The following is an 8,984-nucleotide window of genomic DNA, read 5'->3' on the forward strand; positions in this document are numbered from 1 at the left end:
GTTGAAAAATCATAAGCAGAACCTTACACTTTGTTCCTATAACGTGGGGATTTCAGGAAAACTCCAAATGTGTGTGACAAATGAATTGTGACAAGATACTACTATTTTGTTCCTATAACAGAGTGGTTGCTTGTTGTAATAAATAATAGGTATCTCTCAAAGCTATAAAATGATATCAATCTACATTCCAAAATTAAGTTAATATAAGAGAGGATGACAGGGCATCCTGCAGGCAAGATTCCTTTTGTGTACAAAGAATTTTCTTGTCCTGCAGGGTTTTCTTTATTTTGTTTCATATCGTTTTGGAACTAGAATGGAGGAAATCTAAAAGTGACTGACAGCCGGGCGTGGTGGCTCACGCCTGTAATCCTAGCACTTTGGGAGGCCGAGGCGGGCAGATTGCTCAAGGTCAGGAGTTCAAAAAAAAAAAAAAAAAAAAAAAAATAAAAGTGACTGACAGGCTCATTTCTGATGAAGCTACCAACATCATTTGGGTACTGAAGCCGGAAGGAAGAGTCCTGCCTAATGGCCACCTAGCTAGGGTTAGAGGTAGAACATACCCTGGCTCATGAATGGGCAAAACACAGTACATTTGGTCTTCCACACTCAAGGATTCAATGAACTGAGGATTGAAAAATATTCTACATAAATAAATAACACAACAATAAAAAAAATACAAAGTACAGTATAACAACTATTTACATAGTATTTAGATTGTATTAGGTATTATAAGTGATCTAGAGATTATTTAAAAGTATGCAGGAGGATGTGCACAGATTATATGCAAATACTACCCCATTTTAAATCAGGGATTTCTGTATCCGAAAGAGTCCTGGAACCCAAGGGACAACTGTGATACCCACATACTGATACTCTCAGCAACTGGAAGACACATTCACAGAATTCCAAACTCAAAAACTTTAACTCATTTCCACAGTTCCAAAATGTTTTAAGAGTAAGATTCTTATATTGACATAAAACTTAATCTGTAGGTTTAAAATAGGAAGATTCAGGCCAAGGGCATTAGAAACATAAAAGCAGTTTCTCCTCATTCCTGAGATATAGTCTTGCAAATATTCACAAATAAAAAACTTCATGACTTTTAACTATGCCTAAGACTTAAGACGGTAGTTCATAACCTCTAAAATTATTGAATGGTGGTGGGAAGTGCTTAAGTTGCAGTTTCTTGGGTCCCAATTTCAGTCTGTGAAACCCAGGAATCTGCTCTTCCAACAACCCTCACGAACACGACACAGCTGACTCCCACAAGCATGCAGAAGCACTGGCCTGAGATGGGTTAGGGTATAAAATCGAATCTGGCTCGAGGATGCCTCTGTACATGAGTCCTTAAGTAGTGAGCTGCAACCAACTTAGTATGCAAACTAAAAGCAAAACTTAGGAATACAGTCATGTGCCACATAACAATGTTTTAGTCAACAGGACGCATTTACGATGGTAGTAACATAAGATTGTAATACCATATTTTTACTGTGCCTTATCTATGTTTAAATACATTTAGATACACAAATACTTATCATTGTGTTACAACTGCCTACAATATCCAGTACAGTGACATGCCGCACAGGTTTGCAGCCTAGGAGCAACAGGCCAAAGCATATACCCTAGGTGTGTACTAGGCTGTACCGTATACATTTACATAAGAACATGCTACGATGTTCATGTGACAAAACTGGCTAACAGTGAAGTCACCTAACACCACCCTTCTCAGAATGTATCCCCGTCGTTAAGCGAAGCATGACCGTGTGCTTTCGTAACAAACAGCAGAGTCTTAGACAACCACAGCAGCCGCACTTCAGTCAACCACAGGAAGCCAACTGTTCAAACCACGTTCAATGAGGCACGCGTCGAGCTGTCTCTGTACCTCACTTCCGTTTTCTGTGCCTCATTTTCCTTTTCTGTCCATAAATGCTGTCTGACCACGCAGCAGACTGGAGTTCTTTGAACCTGGGTCGGAGGGCTGCCCAATTCTAGAATCATGAATAGAAACCAATTAAGATCTTCAAATTAAATTTTTAATTTTGTCTTTAAAAGCAGTAACAATTTCTCATTCTTACTGATCACTCAAAGACCAACCATATTTGATGAGCTATAAGATTAATGTGCAATGAATTCCTATCTATTGGATCTTTAATTCCTTTCTGCCCAAGAGGAGCAAATAACTTAATGGCGAGTAAGAAGTACAATGTTAGACACTGATAAAAAAAAAAAAAGCACACAAAACATCACCTTCTAAGGATCTAAGGTAGCAAATGAATTTTCCGAAGGGGCTTATTTGGGCTAATGACCTTTAAAAAAATGTTAATTGTTGATAGGGCAAGGGAAATACAGGTAGGAGAAGACTGGGGAATAACTTGCACAAGAGAAAATGGTCCTGCCAGCCAGTAATTCATTAAGTTACATACTGCCTAACAAGTGGCTGACTCTGAGGGGCAACCTGGGGTTTGCAGTGGGGATTGCAGTCTTTGCCCTGCAATCCCCACCTCTAAGGGGTGGTAATAAAAAGTAAGCAATTATACCTTGACTGGCCTTCCCTGCCATCATTCATTTTGTTAAAAAGAATTCCCTTGCTAAATAATGAAAATGGGCCAACCCCCAAGGCTGTAAATCCAGCCTGGTCACTTAGGATTCGGATTTGGCTCTTCTATCTATAAACCTGTGATGCCCTTTTCCTCACGGTCCTCCTGACATCCATGGCAGGAGCGAAACTGCAGACAGGAGCTCTTGTCTTCCCGTCTCCTACTGGCTGAGCACTGTTCCTCCTCCTAGAAAGCAGTCTGAGGGCGGCCAGGCAGCAAGTGCCTCAGGGCAGGTGGATGTCCTGTCTTCTCAGCATCCAGCTGGCAGGGTACAATGGGTCAAGAGCTTCAATTCTTCACCAAGGACTACAATCCTCATTGGTCAGCAGGTCTGGGCTGCTCCTAGGATTTTATGGAGGCCTCTAGAGGTGACGACACCAACATCCAGGCGGCCTGTAACACCAATCATGACATTATGGGAAATGCTGTGCTTAACAACTCTACAGTCGGCCAGAGAACCCCAATGCAGGAGACCTGGGGGCCTCTCGACCAGCACAACTGCAAGTGCCTCCTAACTCCAACACAGGTTCTGCTTCAGTGCCTGACAGCCTGACACGGAGACAGATATAAAGACTGGCTGTCTGCTAAAGTTGAGATGATTTTGCTTGGAGTGTTTCTTCTAATGCTTAAAGGTACCTTACACACCCATATGAATTAACTCCTTTATTAAATAATATACTGTCATACATTTCCCTTTTGGGGGAATTTTCTTCTTATGTTCATTCAAACCCAAAACATTTTCAAAATACTACTCTAGGTGATACTTCCTAAACAATGACCTAGAACTTAACAGTCTGAAAAAATTCTTCATGACATAGGATTCTTAAAATCTTGCCTTTAAAGATCATAAAAAATAAAGCACAAAATTATATTTAATATAAGCCTTAATAAGGATCCTTAATAAAGGTATGACAATTTTGCTTTAATTTATAGACATTATGATTTTCACAAAATGCAAAGGAATTTGATATTATGATTAGTTATAAAAGGATTTTTTCTTAGGAAAATTAACAATTAGACTCAGAATAAATCAGGTGATTTAAGGCTTCTTAGATCAACTCTGGAAAAATTTCTAATTCACTCTCATTTAAGGTTAAATCAGCATATCAACTATTAGGGCAAACCTAGCATTCTTTCCAAAATGTAAATAAAACATTAAAACACCCTGGTTCACAAAAGGCCTATTTAAGTTACAAAATACGTTAACTTTTTTGAAATCCATTCAATCTTACAATATCCCCATCAAAAAGATAAAGCTGGTATTTTTTCAAGGGAGGTAGAGAGTGGCTGATTCACCTACTTCCCTTTGAGACAGTGTCCAGCTAAAATCATGTCGGCAATCTCATTCCTCTGCTCTAGTTTGACACTATAACTAGAGCTATTTTTAAAGGATAGGAAAACATCACATGTGAGATGTGATTTTAGGAAATGTTAAATTATAAAGAAAAAGAAACTAGTAAAGTGTTTGGATTTTTCTGATGGTAATGGGAAGAAACGTGAAACTTCACCTTTCAATTCACAGAAAACTACAGGAGGAGCGTGTGCACATAAAACCTAAGTGGCATGCCGGACCAGCCAAAGTCTTGACCACAGTGAAAGGCATCTTGCTGAACACTGAAAGTGCATCTGTGTTATTCCTGGGCAGAAAGCCCCTCTCTGCAGAAGATGGTGCACAAACAGCCTTGGTGGATTCCAAAGCATTAACATTCTGTCCGCTAATGGTCAGCTGGGAGAGTTATGACTGTAAAGTGAGAATATGCTGCAATTTGTATTTTACTTTTCTCTTTCTAAAAGCTATACACCATACTACTCTAGTTTCACAGAGAATTAAAATGCTTAAGTGGCATTTTAGACCTGAGCTCCTCAATGGAGCATCAGTGAAGAACACAGAACAAACGCCTTCTTTAGCTTAATGTTTCTAGTCGAAAGTCCCCATGTCACTGTTGCTTTAAGACACTCACAGGGAAAATACCTTAGCTGAACTAAGCAAGCCATGGAAAGCTTGTGACACAGTAACACTTAGAATAGACACTAATGATTTATACATAATAGCTTGTTAGTAATCCAAATTATCTTCCTAGTTTTTTATAGGCAATACAGATTGTCACAGATTCTGACAAAACTCAGCAAAAACAAATCTTTTTAAAGTGCTTTAAAAAACAGAAAATCATATTATTCTGGATAATATGAAGAAATCAGAAGTTCAGAGATTTTAAGAAGAAAATGATGTAAGGAAAGAAATTGAGGAACAGAGATGTTTTAAAATAGAGACTAAAACCCAGACTCTAAAATTCCTGCCCAAGACTAATTCTTATCAGTCATTATTAATTTATCTGCAAAGTCCAACTGCAAGCCAGCACAGCACCTCACCCCTCAGGCCCTCCAAATCATAACATATAACTACATTTACTGGCAAACTTCAATAAGATAACAGTAGCTATGAATTTTAGGAGGGAGCCAGTTATGCTAACTGCCTCTCGGAAGGTACCGTATCAATAAACACATACCTGCGGAAAGCAATCTTCAACGTGACAGTTTTAATGAGAACTTTCAAGAAGGACAAAATAACCATTTATTATTCACTTTTGCTCCATAGAAAATTTTAGGTGGCTTATGAAATTATTTGTAAATACCTGCATTTTAAAAATATACTAGAAGAAAATGTACATTTTTGCTACTACCTAAATAGCATTAAAGCTGAATTAGGCTAACACTGACTTGTTCATATAGGTAATGATAAAGACTTAGAAGATATCATCACTTGAAACTCTAAAGAAGTTTAATCAAACCTTCACCCCCAGTTACATTTTCTAGACTGGAGATCTAGAACACCCCCTAAATTGCTAACCCTTTAGCTATTGTCTTCACTTTCTCAGAAGGACCAAAATATTCTTCATGCCATGCTCCTGCCGCCATCCACGCCCTAGATCTACCACATTACAAAGCTCCACGAGGAAGAACATGGGTGGTGTTACAATGACCCACCAGCCCTTAGAAATCACTCTCTCAAAATCTTCATATTATAGATATTTGAGCACACATTAAAATAGAATGAGATTCTGTAGCAATCTATAAGCAATCTATAAAGCAGCCAGCATTACTTAGAAAGAATGTGAAGACCAATATTATAAATCCATGCCAGAAATTTAATGTGATGGGATGTCAAAAAATTCAAAGTGAATACCTGAGAATTTTCCCTCTAGAACTATAATCAACTTTAAAAACTTCTCGAAAGACCAACCATTTCAAATTATATTACAAACGAAAAGACTGTAATACATTAATATTTACTGCATAATACACAGAGACAAGGACAATGATGGTTACTTTCCTGTCATACTCAACAGATAAACTTCATTGGTCATAACTGTCCTTTGTTTTTTTGAGACAGAGTTTCACTTTCACCCCAGGCAGAGTGCAGTGGTGTCATCATAGCTAGCTGCAACCTCAAACTCCTGGGCTCAAGCAATCCCCCTGCCTCAGTCTCCTAAGTAGCTTGGACTACAGGCGTGGACCACCATACCCAGCTAATTTTTTCTATTATTTGTAGAGATGGGGTCTTGCTCTTGCTTAAGCTGGTCTATGAACTCCTGGCCTCAAGCAATCCTCCCACCTCAGCCTCCCAGAGTACTAGGATTATAGGCCTGAGCCACCACGCCTGGCCCCATATCAGTCCTTTTTAAAATGCTACTTCCCTCTTGCAGGAATACTTTTCCAAAGCAAACCTGCTATTTAAATCACTACTCATCTAGCCATGAGCTTACACTGCCAACTCCAACACCACGTTTTACAAAAGTACTAAGAAGGAATTTAGTGTTCATGAATACTATGACAATGTGAAAACAAACATAAAACACACAGATGTGTGCCTGTATTCATAAAAGTCAGATTTATAGTCTACTTCTCAGGCACAATGAAGTAGAAAGTGTGAAACATGCTACTGAACTTTCACAACTTTTTATTACAATTTTTATGTACGGTGCAAGAGGCTAGAGTTCTATAAAAAAAAAAAGTAAAAACTGAAATCTTCCTGACATTTTATGACAAATGAAATTGCCTATGTGGAACTGAGAGTGTGATCTCAAACATTCAAAATATCAAAGCAAAGCATGGTAAGGCCTTAAACTGCTATCTTTATAAGGACTTACTGCCCCATGCAGGCCCACACAGGGACATGCCCAGCATCAGATGTGGGTTTACATTATGCATGAGCTGTACCTCACTGGAAATTCACGAGAAGGACAGAATGCTCTCCATTTTGCAGATGAGGAAAACAAGTCAGAGAAGCTGAACAATTTGCCTGAGACTGCACCACCAATAGTAATGGGTGACCCAGATCTAGAGCTTGGCTATTTAGCTCTCCTTTCAATGCTCTTCTTACTACACTAAGTAGGTACACATCCACATCCCACCCCCATTTTTTTTAAAGAGACAGGGTCTCAGTCTGTTGTCCAAGCTAGGGTGCAGTGGTGCAATCAAACTCTTGGCTCAAGTGATCCTCCCGCCTCAGCCTCCGGAGTAGCTGGGACTACAGGCTCACACCACCACACCTGGCTAGTTATTTTTTATTTTATGGAGAGACCAGGTCTCCCTATGTTGGTCAAGCTGGTGTCGAGTGATCCTGCCACCTCTGTCTCCCAAAGCGCTAGGACTACAGGCACGAGCCACAGCACCTGGCCCTATCCTTCCCTTTTATGTCAACATGGTATATTAGTGTTATTAATAAAAATAATTAGTTACTGCCAAAAATAATGCCAAGTAAGAAAATCGAACTAAATTTTAAGATGGCTATTGGCCGAATTCAGGTACTGGGGTCCTAAGCCCCAGTATCTCAGAATGTGACCGTATTTGGAGATAGGGACATTAAAGATAAGATTAAAGGCCGGGCGCGGTGGCTCACGCCTGTAATCCTAGCACTCTGGGAGGCCAAGGCGGGCGGATTGCTCAAGGTCAGGAGTTCAAAACCAGCCTGAGCAAGAGCGAGACCCCGTCTCTACTATAAATACAAAGAAATTAATTGGCCAACTGATATATATATAAAAAATTAGCCGGGCATGGTGGCGCATGCCTGTAGTCCCAGCTACTTGGGAGGCTGAGGCAGGAGGATCGCTTGAGCCCAGGAGTTTGAGGTTGCTGTGAGCTAACGCCACGGCACTCACTCTAGCCTGGGCAACAAAGCGAGACTCTGTCTCAAAAAAAAAAAAAAAAAAAATCTGTACCCCCATAATATGCCGAAATTAAAAAAAAGAAAAAAAAAGGAAAAAAAAAGAAAAACTAACAAAAAAAAAAAAAAAAAAAGAGGAGATTAGGATACAGACATACATATACAGAGAGCCGGATATTATGAAGTGAAAACACAGTGAGAAGGCCTCTCACAACGAGGAGAGAGGCCTCAGGAGAAACCAACAGTGCTGGCACTTTGATCTTAAGGCTCCAGCCTCCAGAACTGTGAGAACATAAATGCCTGCTGTTTAAGCCACTGAGTCTGTGGTATTTTGTGATGACAGCATGAGCTGGCTAATGCAGATGGTATGTAAGGTATCATCACAGAAACACTTGTCTATCACATGTATTTGTTTAATCAGACCATGATCTTTTTAAAAAATACAATTACTAATCGAAAAAGGGCAGTAATGATGGCTGAGACACTTCTGTATTTTTTACAAATGTGTTTTAATAAATTAATGGCCATCTGGGTAACAGGACATGATTTTTACCCACAGACAGCTATTAGTTTTGTGTGCACTGATCTCTACCCCCTGATCTCTCCCAGTGGTCTCTAACCCCTCATACGCTGCTAAGAGGCAATGATTCCAGTTCTGGTATGATGCAGATTGTGGACTCTATCGCCTCAAACAAGTTTTTATTTTTCATTTATTTTATGGGACACAGTCTTGCTCTGTTGCCTGAGTTAGAGTACCATTGCATCAGCCTAGCTCACAGCAATCTCAAACTCCTGGGCTCAAGCCATCCTCCTGCCTCAGCCTCCTGAGTAGCTGGGACTAGAGGTGTGTGCACCATGCCCAGCTAATTTTTTTCTGTTTTTTAATAGAGGTGGGGTCTCGCTCTTGCTTAGGCTGGTCTTGAACTCCTGACCTCAAGCAATCCTCCTGCCTCAGCCTTCCAGAGGGGTAGGATTACAGGTGTGAGCCACCACGCACAGCCTCAAACATGTTTTTAAAGTCTTTAGCATGTTCTCTCCTATAGGACTGTTCTGAAAATGACCATAATTTTATTCTTCCTAATATCCATCAGATTTAGATTAAGAAAGAATCTAGCGGTAGAACTACTTTGAGTGATTAAAACTACTTTATTACAGGAAAACTTGAAGCAATATTTTGTTAAAATCAAGTCCCTAGTAAATAACACACAGAGGAAACACTATGT

The 8,984-nt window shown here is 39.7% G+C and overlaps 1 protein-coding gene across 6 annotated transcripts in view; it reads right to left on the reverse strand.

Moving 5' to 3' along the window:
- Window positions 1-1,453: 1,453 nt before the first annotated feature.
- SPIN1 (spindlin 1) overlaps window positions 1,454-8,984 on the reverse strand; it is an 86,871-nt gene continuing 79,340 nt past the window's right edge. For 5 of the 6 annotated variants that reach the window (XM_012738525.3, XM_076008478.1, XM_012738522.3 and 2 more), the window contains one exon: window positions 1,454-2,990. The gene's annotated coding sequence lies outside the window, so the exon portion shown is untranslated. The remainder of the gene's footprint in view (window positions 2,991-8,984) is intronic. The other variant, XM_076008477.1, reaches the window with a different exon arrangement.

Source organism: Microcebus murinus, chromosome 12 (genome assembly GCF_040939455.1).
Source record: "Microcebus murinus isolate Inina chromosome 12, M.murinus_Inina_mat1.0, whole genome shotgun sequence".
Taxonomy (NCBI): domain Eukaryota; kingdom Metazoa; phylum Chordata; class Mammalia; order Primates; family Cheirogaleidae; genus Microcebus; species Microcebus murinus.